This window comes from Aedes aegypti, chromosome 3, assembly GCF_002204515.2.
Source record: "Aedes aegypti strain LVP_AGWG chromosome 3, AaegL5.0 Primary Assembly, whole genome shotgun sequence".
NCBI classification, from domain to species: domain Eukaryota; kingdom Metazoa; phylum Arthropoda; class Insecta; order Diptera; family Culicidae; genus Aedes; species Aedes aegypti.
This window is the reverse complement of record NC_035109.1, coordinates 290,537,332-290,552,450: the sequence shown is the minus strand read 5'-3', so window position 1 is coordinate 290,552,450 and position 15,119 is coordinate 290,537,332. Positions and strand designations below refer to the sequence as shown.

The following is a 15,119-nucleotide window of genomic DNA, read 5'->3' as shown; positions in this document are numbered from 1 at the left end:
TCGCGTTCGGTATGACGATGAACGTCGACAACACAACGCAACAGTATTCGTGGTGTAAGTCGGATCCCCGAGTTCATTTGATACTTTCATTGCTGTTGTTGTCGAGTCTCTGACTGAAGCGAAAGTCTCCAATGCCGCACACCGTGGAGTGCTGGTCAGAGGTTACGAGGACAAAGGCTGATGATCATGTGTAACTAAGGTTGAATCAATCCTCGGAACTTCGATGCGGCAGTCGAAGGATCCTCTGCAAGTTACCATGGTCATGATCTTCACTGTATCTACTGAAATGATGGATTACTTCCACTTGTCCTCGTCGTTTGTTGATCGATGTTGTTCGTAGATCACAGACGGATAGGAGGCGTCCTTGAGTGATACCAAATTTGTCAACATTTCGCAGCATCGTTGTGACCGACGGGCAAGTGCGAGATTGGTTCAAGGCTACACGCAGCCACTCCCCCCTACTAGGGTAGCTGTACCTAGTGTTCACAACCCTGAGGTAAACTTTTTTTATTAATCAATTCAAAGACTTTTGAATATTTTCAATGTGCTGAACAAGAGATTTCGGTCCATTTTTAGCAGGAAAAATATAAGAATAGTTAGAAACTTTGTTTTTGTATTTTGAACTGAAGTGGCGAATACTGAAGACCCAAGCAAGCGGAAAAAAAACTGAGCAATATCATAATTTGATATTCTAAAGTGAATAACTGACGATCATAATCATAAAATATTATCAAAAATTTGGATTGAACAATATCTTGTACTATAGCGAGTACCGGTAAATCTACCCTAGCAGCAGCGACAACGAGAAATCATCCGATGGAAGTGCAAAGTGTGTCTCACTCCGAGAGTGCTCCGAGTGAATCAGATTTGCCGCTCGTTTTTATTTGGGAGCGTGTCTTCTCATCCGCGCAGTTCCTCGCTGTTGTTGATAATGCGATCATACCAGCAGACTATACTCGCATAGTTGGCATATGAGCATTTGATGGATTCAACAAGAATAACTGTTTAGTCTATTCTCATTCAAATATTCGATCCTGTGTACTTCCAACTTGAGCTGATGAAAATAAGCTCAAAACCAAGGGGCCTCCCTTAGCCGAGTGGTTACAAACCGCGGCTACAAAGCAAGGTTATGCTGAAGGTGTCTGGGTTAAATTCCCGGTCGGTCCAGGATCTTTTTGTAATGGAAATTTCCTTGACTTCCTTGGGCATAGAGTATTATCGTACCTGCCACACGATATATGAATGCGAAAATGGCAACCTTGACAAATAAAGCTTTCGGTTAATAACTGTGGAAGTACTCATAAGAACACTAAGCTGAGAAGCAGGCTCTGTCCCAGTGAGGACGTTAATGCCAAGAAGAAGAAGAAGAATCTCAAAATCACAGTGGCGCTTATGTCAGTTGTGCGATCATGGCTTTTAAGCAGCTTGCTTAACAATAATACTTAGACAAATGGCGCTGTGTGGCGACGAAGTTTCGCTCATTATCGTTTTCGACCTCGGGTATTTCTATGATAACAGTCACTACAGCGGAAATAAACCAGATGTTGGCTGATGTTGTGAACTTTCATTTCGGTTATATATACATAATATTGGATTTTTTTTTTCTAGCGAGATAATTATTTACCTGCTGATAATGGCAATTTGATTCATTAAATGGCCAAATGGGTACAATTATGTTAATCTTGTTGTTTACGAATGAAAAACAAATAAACATCATTATTCACTCATGCATTATGTTTAAAACATTTAACAGTCTTCGAGTAGAGGCTCAGCACTGATATGGACTTGATTGCGAAAGATAAGATACCTTAAAATAAAATTAGATATGTGCTTCTTGAATAACAATCATTCAAGAATTCAATGTTTGCGTAGTGTTTTTTTTTTAATAAAGTATTACCCACAAAGGTTCTAGATTAATAAAACTAGATATCTCTCGAGATTGATTTTCTGAAAGCAAAAAGTAATTTATTTGGAACTAGTGAGGTGGAACCAACGGTTTTGGGCATAGCGCCAATTGTGGTCATAGTAGGTTATATACAGTTTTACACATAAAATTAGCATATTTTATGTTTAGTAGAACCTTTTCACATGAGAGAAAATCATTCCTATTGTTTCAATTTCGATGCAGGAGCCGAAGTTAATAATATGGCTGATACTGGTTCTGGTCGCCTATATTGACTAATTATTATATTGAAAATGGATTTTATTCTTAGTTCCAACATTTTTCATAAATAGTATGGACAGAAAGCTTTCATATGGCGTATTTGCAGTACTAGTAGGGCTTTCCATATATTGTTTAGAAATATTTTATTTTAACCGTCAAACTTCAACTTGCCATCAAGCAGGCTCAAATAAAAAATGTGTGATTAGTTTTCTCACATGTTTTCGGCTATTCCGGAGACATCCCTAAACTTTTTCGTCACATGAACACGTCGGAGTTCTGCAACAGTGAAATAATTATTCAAATCCATTGACCCGTTCTCAAGCCAAGTCGCGACGTACAAATACAATTCCATTTTATTTCGTATTGATGATAGATAGATTTATACAGAAATATAGAAAAAGCATTTGTGAACATTGATCTTAGGCTTTTTTAATAACGTCACGTGAGTCGTCTTCCAATTTTCCTAATTTTTTAATATCTTTTTAACGAGATTTTCAGCCCTGGGCTAGTTTATTTCGGGACCAACGGCTCTGCTTCCCTTTCGTAGGAAGTCGTCAGTATAACTTTTTACGTCAAAAGTGATCATTCCGGGGGTTGGGATCCGATCCCAGGTCCTCGGCGTGAGAAGCATGCGTTCTAACCACAACTCCAGGTCGGTCCCCCTTTTATTTACTTTTCTCACGATAACTTTTCGATACTTCTCTATTCACAATTTTGGTTTTATGGCGATTCTATAGATCACTTTTGTGGATTGATTGTGCTGTAGTAGTGGGCTTTGATAGCTCCATGTAGTGTTGTATTGTTTTTTTCTAGCCACTTTAACTCACACAACTATAGGCTTATCGTTGATAAAATCCAACCAAATTAGCTGCTGCTGAAAAAAATATTTAAAAAAAAACTGATGTGGACCATCTCACGTTATGGACAGTTAAATCATTTGAGCGGGAAACTAGTTGATATCAATCAGGGCATAAGATTCATAATCCATTGATTAATGAACACATTTTTTAGGATTTATGGTGAGATTGTAAGCAAATTTTAGTACAGATTTATGACCAACAAGATATCCGACGGACATTTGAGATTCTTGGTACATTTTTTGTACGATACTTACAAAATTTTTGAGAGACGCTATTGAAAACTTATAGTATAATTTTTATCACTTCCACATACTTGTATTTACCCTTGGAAGTCCTTGGTACACCATTCAATTTTTTTGTTGAAAAATTCCTAGTGAGATTCTTGGAGGATTCTTTTGGCGAAATTTGGCGAAATTCTTCCGAAATCTAATTTGTTCGACCTTGACGCTTGCTCCTGCGGGAGCGGGCGATGAGGGCAGGATCAAACATGTCGCGTTGTTCGCGTGGTGAAATGAAAAAGCGCAGCGGTTCATTAGTAGTGTTTGATCTATTGATCGTGTCGCTTGCTCTTACGTGGGCGAGCAACGAACAATTTTTCGGCGTACAATGCGATTATCGAATTATATCGCGAATCCTATTAGGCGTTATTATATCATGGATCGCATCACCAACTATTGGTGACTTCCAGATCTTTACCTTATCCCACTAATCCAATAACCTATCCATGATAAGTGTGGAGATGCAGAGGTATACTCGGTCTCTAGTAACAACGGTTGTCTAGCTAATATTCCTTCCCTTCACCGATGGCCGTAAGGATGTGGCCGGCACCGTTATTGACTTTTAAAATTTGAGCTCTCGAATTGTGCACACTGAAGAATGGTAAGGAAATCCCAAGCCCCATTCATTAATTCCCTGTGCAACTTCGATTGTTCTGGTCAATCACGGAGTAGCAGCTACGAATTGTACGGTCATCTATGCTCATGCACACTTAGATTAAATTACTGGGGTCGGTTAAATTTTACTGGGTTTTGGAACTACCGAAAAAGTCAGTAAAATGAAACTGTCGCCACGTGTAATTGAAAAGCAAATTTCACCATGTTTTATTTTTTATCAATATATGATATAAAAAGAAAGCTCTATGCAAAATTTTAGTAAAAATCTATGTTTTTCGATTTCTGACATTTTATTTTAGTTTACTGACTTTTTCGGTAGTTCAAAAACCCAGTTATTTTTACCGAACAGATTGAGTGTGTGCTCATGCTCAATGTCAAGCATGTCTTCTCTCAAAATCGAATAAAAGCTTTTCAATCTTTCAATTTGAGCTTTAAGGTGAAGATGCATCGAAGTCAAACATCAAATTCGGTAGGAGCACAAATCTAGAGAAGTAGGCAATTGTTTTTTTTTTGCTCTTTTGCATCATTAATAGTGGTACGTTCCTACAATACTTGGCCTTTGAAAAATCAATGTAAACCACTATTATAGGAGCAAAAGTTTGTAATACAACTATCGCTGGGACATGTTCTAATAATGCAGGTAGTGCTTTTCCGGAAGATTTAATGAATCAATGATGAGATATTTTTTACTTGAAATAGAATAGAAAAGCTTGCTAATGGGGTATGCATGTATTTTTTATGGTATTCTTATGAGGCTTTAAACCTTATTAGCCAGTTTATTCAATACATATATAAAAAACGAGCTTCCTTTATTTTTCATCAGGCCTGTCAAACTTTTTCGAACCGCGGGCCAAATCTCAGTAATAGTATTTGGTGGCGGGTCAAATTTTGTTTAGTCCACAAAACCAATCCATTTTTATATAATCGAACAACAAAAGTCAGTGTATAAAAAAGCTTCTTAAGGATACTTTCAGTTCAGAATCTCACCGAGGATTATGTGAGCACACTACTGTACTCAGTATTATGTCATACACAGTTAAAAATAATGAAGATTACGCGTCATGTTAACTTCATTTATGCGATGTAAACATAAAGTAATGTAAATTTAATCTGAAATAATGTAAAACTGTGTTATATGTTACTTCTACTCAGAATAATATCAGAATCCCTCTTAAGATTATGGGAATACCCTGTTAAGATTTTTTTCCGTATTCAATGTTTATCCTGTCGAAAATATTGTTATAGATTATGAAATTATCCTGCCCAACATTGCCTGCCAAACACCGTTGGGCAAATTTGACCAGAACATCGATGTTACTGAATCGATTCAACTTCAATATGTCGAATCCAGAGGCGCGTCCACGTTCGAAACCATGGGTAGGACGAACGTTGGCAAATATTTTGTGCACATTGAAGCTAGGAAAAATGTTAACCATGGACTGGAGATTGATCCTTTGACTGTCCTACCCATGTTTTTTTGTGCGTAGTACATGTCCTAACTGAAGGAGATTCTCTGTCCCTTGCGGGTTTCGCGTAAGTGTCTATGCTTACGGGTCCGCCATTCGCTTTTGGTCCTTCAGACAGGAGTATGATTGAATATAAGTAGTTGTACAGTCTTGATCAAATTGTTTCGTCAGCAAAGACCATTGCCACCGGTGGATACCTTGCTACAATAGATGGTAGTCTATATCATCATCATCAGTACATGTCCTAACTGTCCTACCCACTTCCCGTGCCACTGGTTGAATCGATTCCCCGATTAAATCGAATCATTTGAATCGATGTTTTTGGATCGATTTGAATGTTAAGCTGATATGAAAATTTACAAAACAAGCTTTCAAAATAAGACCAAATGAAATTTCATATGATTGTTGGTCGGAGGCTGCGAAATGATCCGGAGCTTCTAAAAATCCATCTATGATCATAATCATTTAGAAAAAAAAATTACACATGATTTATATTACCAAAACTATGTAAGTGGTGTACGAAATCAAATTGCGACACACACGAACGTTCAACCAATCATTTTCAAACTTTCAGGGAGTAAAATAAAACCTGTTATGAATATTTGTTCTATTCTATTTAAATTCCACATCCAAATGCATGAACTTCTCTCTTCATACTACTCATAAGGTCCTGTGCAACACTTGGATCATTTTTTTTTTTGCGTAGCGTGGCAGTCCATTTTTTCTTCATATCTACCTCCGATTTCACTTCCTTAGGATGCTTCTGAAGTGCCTGCTTCAGGATGGCCCTGTACGTTTCAATTGGCCGCAGTTCCTTCGGCACGAAATTTACCTCCTTAGCCTCATACCACCCCAAAACCTTTTTTCGAGCAATGGCACGAGGCCAAACCCGACCAGAAATTCATTGGACCATCGTGTAACCTCAGAAGAGGAAGTAGACGATTGTGGAGGTATTCCATTAGGTACACCTGCCCATTGACAGTTCCAGCTGTCACGAGTAGGGTGCTCCGCTTTCCACACGAGCAAATTGCTTGCCAAATCATATATTTTTTGGCAAACTTTGACATTTTCTGCTTTCTTTTTATGATTAGCAGTGAAAAACTGGAGCCCCGTCTGGTTTCGTCTGGTTTTGTCAACATCTGGGTGTAGAGTTTCCGTGCCCGTGTTTTACCTACCGTATTCTGCCGTTCATCGCGATTAGGCGCCTTTTGGACTTTGTACGTATTTAGTCCTTCACGTTTTTTCGCATCTTACACGAATGTTTTGAAAAACTGAAATTTGAAATTTTCTTCGCCACATCTCGAACTGAACTGTTGGGATTCCTCTTAAAAGCTTTAACTACCCGTTTGTGATTCTTAACACTAAACGGAGATCCTTTTTTGCCTTTTTACCCTTCTTACAACCATAAGAAGGGTATAAAGATCGCTTGAAAAACTTTTTTTCTTTCCGATCGATGGTCAAACGTTCGTGGTACCGATTTAAAACACGGAACACTGTAGAATGTACCATTCCCAGCTTTCTGATGATGGCTCGATGAGATAGATCCGGATTTTCGAGGTACGCGCGCAACATTTGCGCCGCTGCTGTTCTTCCGACTCCATCTTCACAACAATTGCACATCTGCTAGTGAAACTTACACAGCGTAAACAAATACACATTTAACAAATCCAACAAAACCCTAAATTTCAATAGAAAATAGCCAACGGGTAAAAATTTACAGTTATTTAAAAGTGGTGCAATTTGATTCCGTACACCCTTTAGTACGTACTACATTTTCGAAAGGTTTTATTCATACCAAAAGTATAGTAAACCCTTTGGATGTTTTTTTTAAAGATGCTACAAGCAGTAAAGTTAAGAGCTTTTTATTCATGCCACCCAATATCGTATACGACCTCCCAAGGACGCAAACAACCTCAATGGTGTTCATGTGCAATCGGACCTGCTAGTCGATTCGACGCCAGAATGTTCTTCTTTTGCATGTTTTCCTAGAATTAGGTAACTTTTTCAGTTTTCAGTAACCGTACCCTACTGACTGACCAAAGGCATACACCACACCGACTGTATGAAATTTCACGTCCATAGCCCACAGGTGCAAATATCACGCAAACCTTTCTTCGAGCCGACCTCGGAGAACAGCAAGGTTTGTTTGGTCGGTCGGTAGGTTGTTGTTGCCTTTGGTTGACCGCGTTCCGTTCTTCTACGGATCGCTCGCGTGGTATTTGTTGTTGTTTGTTTGGTAGCAGCCAGCGGTGAAAACTCATTCATGTGAGGAAACAATGTTGTACCCTACTATGTACTGCATGGGTATGTAGTAATTATACGCTGCAGCTACAAAAACGGTGAAGAGCGAAGGTCGCAATTGAAAGAAATTAGGTCTTTCGAATGCCGCCGTCCTCCTGGCTTGATTAGTTGGTTGGTACGCGGACCAGTTGTGGTCTATGGATGGCTTAGCTCAGAGGTTCTCAAACTTTTTAAGATCGTGATAAGGACTGTGTATTTCATCATCTTCTTCTTCTTCTTGTTGGTATAACGTCCTCCTTGTTACAAATAACAAATTTTCTTTTACTTTTGTTAGAAGCACTTAAAGTTGATGGAGGAAATTAAAACATAATTAAAATAAAATCAGTTATAATAACAAAGGCTGTTCCAAATTTGTTTCAATTTAAAACATAATTATAACACAATTTGTTATAAAAAATCCGAGAGTAATTGCTTATAAATGCGCACTTTTATTCATGTAATGAAAATAACAAATTATGTCATAATTCCGATATAGAATGTTATAAAAATAACAAAATGGATTATATTTTGTTTTAATTATAACACAGTTTGTTTCAATTTTGTTTAGTGTAGAGAAATTGTGTTATAATTTTTGTTATAACCAGTCAAAATTAGAACATATTTTGTTACAGAAAATGCGCTAACTGAGTATCAAAATCTGTAATAACCCTGTTTTAATCCACTGATCGGGATAATACCAAGATTCTTATTGTATAATCAGAACGTATTTATTTTGACAAAGAACCAATACAGGTCGGACTCGATTATCCGGAGTATCGATTTTTTTTTCACTCCGGATACACAAAAAAAACACTTTTTCATCCCCCCCTCTTTTCTCAAATACGTTCAAAACTGCAAAACCATTCAAATTGTATATTGCAATACCAAATTATCTCGGATTTATGCATGAAAGATGAAAAAAAGAACATCAAAAAACAAATTCCGGATAATCGAGTCTAAAATTCCGGATAATCGAGTCACCGGATAATCGAGTCTCCGGATAATCGAGTTCGACCTGTATTTTGAAAAACGACCAAAAGTTGTTCTTAGGAAAAATGTTTCATTAAAACTTTATCTTTTTGTGTAAATTAAAATTTAAGTATTATTTTGAAATTTTTCATGAAAAGTAATAAAATATTTTTTCAGTGTATTTATTTTTTAGTGTGGTCCGAACGGTTCACCACAACTTCCCCAAAGAACATTTTTCTCTAAAATTAACGGTTTCGGAATTAGAATATTTTGAATAAATTGCATGTTAAAATTTATAGGCCATTTTCAAGAGTTATTCTTGAGTCAAAATCATCGAGTTTTCTATGGATGATGTTTTCCAAAAAATATGCAAAATTTATTGAAAATCGAAGATGGTCGAGTTCTGTGACTGACCCATTTGACATGGAATTCGTCAAAAGCATGTTATGAAAATAATACATGGAAAATAATTTGGTTGCACTACAGCAGTGCTGCGAGTAATAATGCTTTTTTCTATTGTGCTTTAAATATGACGTGGGGACTTTCCAAAGCACAGAAAAAATGCAATATGGTCCTCAACTGTCCATAAAAGCATAAATCTCGCGTAATTCATCCAAAGGACCTATGTAACAATGAGAGATTCTCTCCTCTCTCGCTTTCTTTTGGTAATAACAGTGCAATACTAAAGCTTCTGTGAAGTTTTTCACTATAAATCAAAAGAAAATGTCCTTGGATAGCGTTACATACAAAACACAACAGAAGAGTTTAAAGTGTTCTATAGGTCCGTTCAGAAAGTTACGCGAGAACTGTCCCATATGGATTTTCCAACCAACATTTTTTTATCGCAACATTCATGATTAAATTTACACACTTTGTTTGAAAATGTTGTGGAAAAATATGTAGGTTAGGTAAAAAATAAGGGCATAACTGTCTTTATATGAATATTCAACCAAAATAGCAACTGCAAAACGTGAATTTTATTAAAATTTATATTTTTGTTGCTAATTAATAGAAGCAAAATAAGTTAACTGTGTGGTGCTGCTAATTGTAAATGGCATCCAGAAATTTACTAAAAAATCATAAATATTTGTATGAAAAGACAAACTTCAAACTTTGAACGCTATTTTCTCAATACCTACTTTTTCCATATGGAACGTTCTTTATGGGCGATTATGATTGTCATAATTTTATACATTTCAAGGTGGTGAACGAACTAATCATCTGTTATGCACACTTCTTTATTTTATCAGCGATGCTTTTGTTCATGTACTGCCCTCAGCATTTTTGGCAACATTAGTATAACCGAGAACGGCCGAATACCTCCATCTTTGATTGCTTATCGTCCTGTCACCGAAGACTATTATAGCGATTGTCCGACATTTCCCCGAATATTTTTTTCCGGAGGATTTTCTCCCGAAAACCATTTCCCCGAATGAACTATTTCTCCGAATGTACTGTTTCCCCGGAAACTTTTTTAAAAAACATTTGTTATTCAACATTTTCAAAATCATTTTTGTAATATACTGTTTCCAGCAAGTTTGATAATCGTTTCAAATGAATGATTCTCCTATGAATGATTTGGATCGAAAAAAGAAAGATATGAATAGATTGCGCCAGTTTTTACTGGCAAGTCTGCTTTTAAAGATGTGTTGAAAATACTGTATGGTGTTCAAATTTTATTATGCTAAGAATCTAAATAAAAATGCATAAAATGTAGATGATGGTCTAATAATCATTGGCGTCAGAATAGTTGATAATTTCCAAGCTAGTCTTGCCTTCTTATCATCGAAGACAGTTCTTTGAAGCTTTGCTACAAATTCGTATATCGTATGGCAGATACGAAGATACTCTATGCTCTGGGAAGTCGAGAAAATTTCCAACCCGAAAAGATCCTCGACCGGTGGGATTCGAACCCACGACCCTCAGCTTGGTCTTGCTGATACATATACCAATCAAAATTAACAGAGCTACTGAAAATTCAATCAGATTCTTTTCTGGTAATTATATGCTATTACTTCAAATGTCATTATAAGAACGAACACCACAGATTCGAATATTTTGATCCAACTTTTTTAATGCTTTCGATCTACTCTCAATTAAGATTTGTTTTCAAATAGATTTTTTTCTACCTTATTAGTGATTATTGACATTTTATTTTTTATTACTAACATGCACACTGTATTTGAAATTTCCGACTTGATGACATATTAAGAAAACGTTTTGAAAAAATTGACGTTCGGCAAAATTGTTTCTATCCAAGACATAACAAAGATTTTTATCTGAAAAACTGATATTGATTGTCAGAAATTCAATAAAGAAGCAAGCTGTGTTTTTAAAGAATCTAGAAGGAAGACTCGAGGTTAAATTATGTAGTGCTTAATACAATAGATTCTTAGGATCAATGGACTCACTGTAGTATAATGAAATTACATCTAACCTAGTGGACATGTGGCATGAGGACGCTTGGCCAAATAAGGCATACTTGCGTAATAATGCAAAACAATTTGGAAGAATAGCCTATTATTAAAAGAAAGGAAAATTGATTTTATATCAGCTAAGTGTCACTAAATATTGAAACAGTATACATATAAATAACAACCTATTATTCTAAGAAAACATAACCAAGCCGAAGTTCATTCGGTCAAATGTCTATAAGTCAAATATCTATGCGCCAAAGATACCGCTTCCATTGAAACTGCCTGTCATGTGCTCGCTTTTCTCATCAGGCTGTCACAAAAAAATCAAAGTTATTTTGAGTCAAATGCATGTGGCACATTATTTTGGACATTTGTTATTTTAAACACACGGATTTTATAACAAATTAACCAATTTTCATCTAATATTACATCAGCTGGCACGTTAAATACTTCTTGGCAGTAGGATCATGATCAGCTTTTTGTATGTCAATTACATTGAGGTTTTTTCGGGGAAATGGTACATTCGCGAAAATAATTTTCGGGGAATAGTTCATTCGGGAAAACGTCATTCGAGGAAATTGCATTCGGGGAAATGTCAGACAATCTTATTATAGCGCCTATTTGAACTGCATCACTTTTCGGGAAAACGGGCCATTCAGGGAAATGGGTCATTCGGGGAACTGGCGTGCGGGGAAAATACATTCGAGGAAACGACATTCGGGGAAAAGTAGCACAATTAGTACTGCTATAGAAGGTTTGCTCCGATTTTATCACTGAATTTGTAAAAACAAAAAAAGATTTTGTTATGCAATTGTTTCGACAGTGCACTGTAGTGGGTTGGAAACTAGAATTTTGATTTCATAATGGGTGGTATAAATAAAAATAAGTAGAGTTTACCACATTCTTGATAGGAAATGCTACATATGGAAAGGAATGGAACATCCTGAGCAAAGTTAAAAATCAAAATGATAAGAAATCTTGTTACGTGGTTATCATTATTTGATAACTTATTTTCTTATCATCTTGGCTGAATTAACAGCCAAGATAACAAAAATGAGAACTCAAATTTGTTCGTTGAATAATAAAGTAACAGTTAATTCTGTTATCACTGAGTTTAAGTTGATAACTAAATTTGTAAAATCATTGTTTTTCAAATATTATCCCCAGCCCGAGCAAAGTCGGATAACTGGATGATATCAAAATAATAACAACTTGTATTATCGCTGTTATCATTTTGAGATTATGTTATCAATGGTAACTGAATGATACCAAAATTTGTTATCATTGTATCTGTGACAGAAACTTTTGACAACAGTTTTATAACAAAATATGTTATCACACATCTTTCCCATAACGTTTTCAAAGCATATATTATTAAACAAAGTTGACTTTTCATCATACAAAATTTTGTAAAATTATTTGAAGTGTAAGTTCAACCCAAAACACTCACCTCTCAAAATTTGTCCTTGATATATGAACATAAAACTCAAAAATATATGATGTTGCAAATTTAGTTATCAACTTGAACTCAGTGATAACATAATTTTTTATTACTTTGCTATTCGACAAACAAATTTGAGTTCTCATTTTTGTTATGTTGTCTGTTTATTCATCCAAAGTGATAACAAAATCAGTTATCAAATGATGATAACCAGGAAACAAGATTTGTTATCATTTTGCTGTTCAACTTTGCTCGGGAGCAGAAATCGATAACAAAAATATAAGAAATCATGTTACCTGATTTGAAAACTGATTTTGATATAATCTTGGCTGGATTAACATAACAAAAATGAGAACCCAAATTTGTTTGCCGTATAACAAAGTAACAGTAAATTTTGTTATCACTGAGTTCAAGCTGATAACCAAATGAGCATTATTGATTATTTTTTGAATATAATGGTTTGAATATAATATAAATGGTAACTACAATTAATACATTATGATTGTGATGTAATTTATGACGTGTGATGTAAATTTGCGTCAATTTCAGCATCCCTTCATGTGCATGAGTTTTACATGAATTTTTTTTTTCTGTATGGAAATATGATGAGTTTTCGAAAGGTATTCTGAAACTTTCGTAGGAATCCTTAGAAAAGAACTCTCGGATTCCGTTGAGAGTACAAGGATGTCCGTTGGAATGTACAATTTTGCGTGAGGATTCTGGCATGACAATAATTTATTTTGTGATATTCGTTGGAAAAATGATAATACGATGAATTTGACGTGAAAACTATGACATTCAATCAAGAATTCCGGAATCTCTGTTAGGAGTTTGGGGTTCTGTTAGCCATTCTGAATTTTTTGTAATTTTTCTGGAAATCCGGTTGCTGCTGTGTGTTGAGAATTTTTTAATGCCGCTCAAAATTTGAAGAATAAAAATTTTCGAGATTCGGGGACTCCTGATTATGAATCTGTTGTAATCTTCTTGTGGGAATGTTTGAGATTCTGGTCGATATATTTGTGAATTTTATGGGAGCTTTGCCTTCTGTGCGAATCTTGAAAATTCCTTTTGCAATTTTGCAATTGTATTTTTTCGATCTCTATGATTTTTGATATTCCGGAGAGAATCTGAGCAGAAATACGTGTTTTGGGATTATAAACAAGTTTGTAGAACATACTACTTTCAATATATCGATTTAAGCATGGAAAAGTAAAAATTAAATAAATTTGCGGATGAGATAGAAAACTAATTCATTTCCTCCATGAAGACGAAGTCAAAGCATATTAGTATCTTCAGCAAAATTGTTTGAAATTGGATATTCTACAACTTTGCCGGAGACACCTTTTTAATTTTTTTTTCAAAATTTGTTCTGCTCGGGTTTACTTTGTGACAACCTACAAAGAATTTGGTTTGATGATAAAGTAGCACTGAACACATTCTCTAATGACACAGACGCTAAAACGTCATCTAATACTCCTCTTAGGGGTTTTGATTACCTTATTCTGCACTGGCTTTATTGTGAACCGCGATGAACAGTTTGGGAAGCACTGGCTTAGCCACAGACCGAACTGGCTTAGTAACTGGGAGGTGGAGATTGTGGAAGATTTTTTTTTTCGTTCGAATTAACCAAAGCTAGACATGATATGACTAATCGGTTCATGTGCTGCTTATCATTGGGTGGTGTCTTCCAATCTTCTTGTCTAGTTGGACTTTGCTCGGGTGGACGTTTGTTTTGGTGGGCTTCCGGTGATGACCACCGAATGAAACGTTTCAAAGTTCAAATTTTGATAAAAAGTCAGACTGATGATGATAGTTACTAAAATCCTAGGCGAACCATTAGGTAAACAAACGCCTACCTTATTTAAAACCCGGGAAATTCCCACTGTTGTTTCCGAAGATTACTTCCGATGGCCTTGGCGGAGCGAGCAAGATTGAACCTATAACGGTAACATTATTATGCAGGTGATTCAGAATCACCAAAAAAGCCCCACTTGGCAGTGTGTTGTTTACATTTTAGTTATGCACAGAACAGACAGAAATCGTTGCTCCCCAAGTGTATCATGTCTCCTCAGTCTTGCTTGAAACGTCGTTCAGAACGGCAACGCAATCATCAAACTGTCGCTTCCGAAGGTAAATTTAAATTTGTTTATGTCATACAGTGCTGGACAAGAATAAAGGAACACAAGGGTCGAATTTCATATAAAATTGTCAAGTATCTTAGCTTCTAGCAATCTAATTGATTCAACTGTATGCTGGAAATAACCTCAAATTATATCTGTGAGAAAAGCATTAAATTCTGTTGAAGAATTTGTGAGTTATTAAAACCACTCAAGACCACTGACAAGAATGACCAAATATTGATTCTTTGATATTCATAAAACAAAAAAATTTGGATGAGTATTATATTCAACAAAGTTTTGAATTTAGTCTCAAGTTTATAGACCATGCCTTTTTCTAATAACGTTTCAATAATATTTAAATTTGAAAATTTTGTTTACTTTTTTTAAATTTGTTGGTTTTTAAAAATATCAAAAAATTTGGTATTATAATTTCTTTTTTTTTGTTTTTTTTTATAGCTTCAAAATTATGAATTTCATTACAGTCGAAAAGATAAAATTTAGATGGCATT

General features: G+C 35.5%; 1 protein-coding gene across 12 annotated transcripts in view; it reads left to right on the top strand.

The window, feature by feature from the left end:
* The window catches only part of LOC5576251 (pantothenate kinase 3), a 115,499-nt gene that overhangs the window by 47,061 nt on the left and 53,319 nt on the right, over window positions 1-15,119 (top strand). The gene's annotated exons all lie outside the window — the stretch shown is intronic.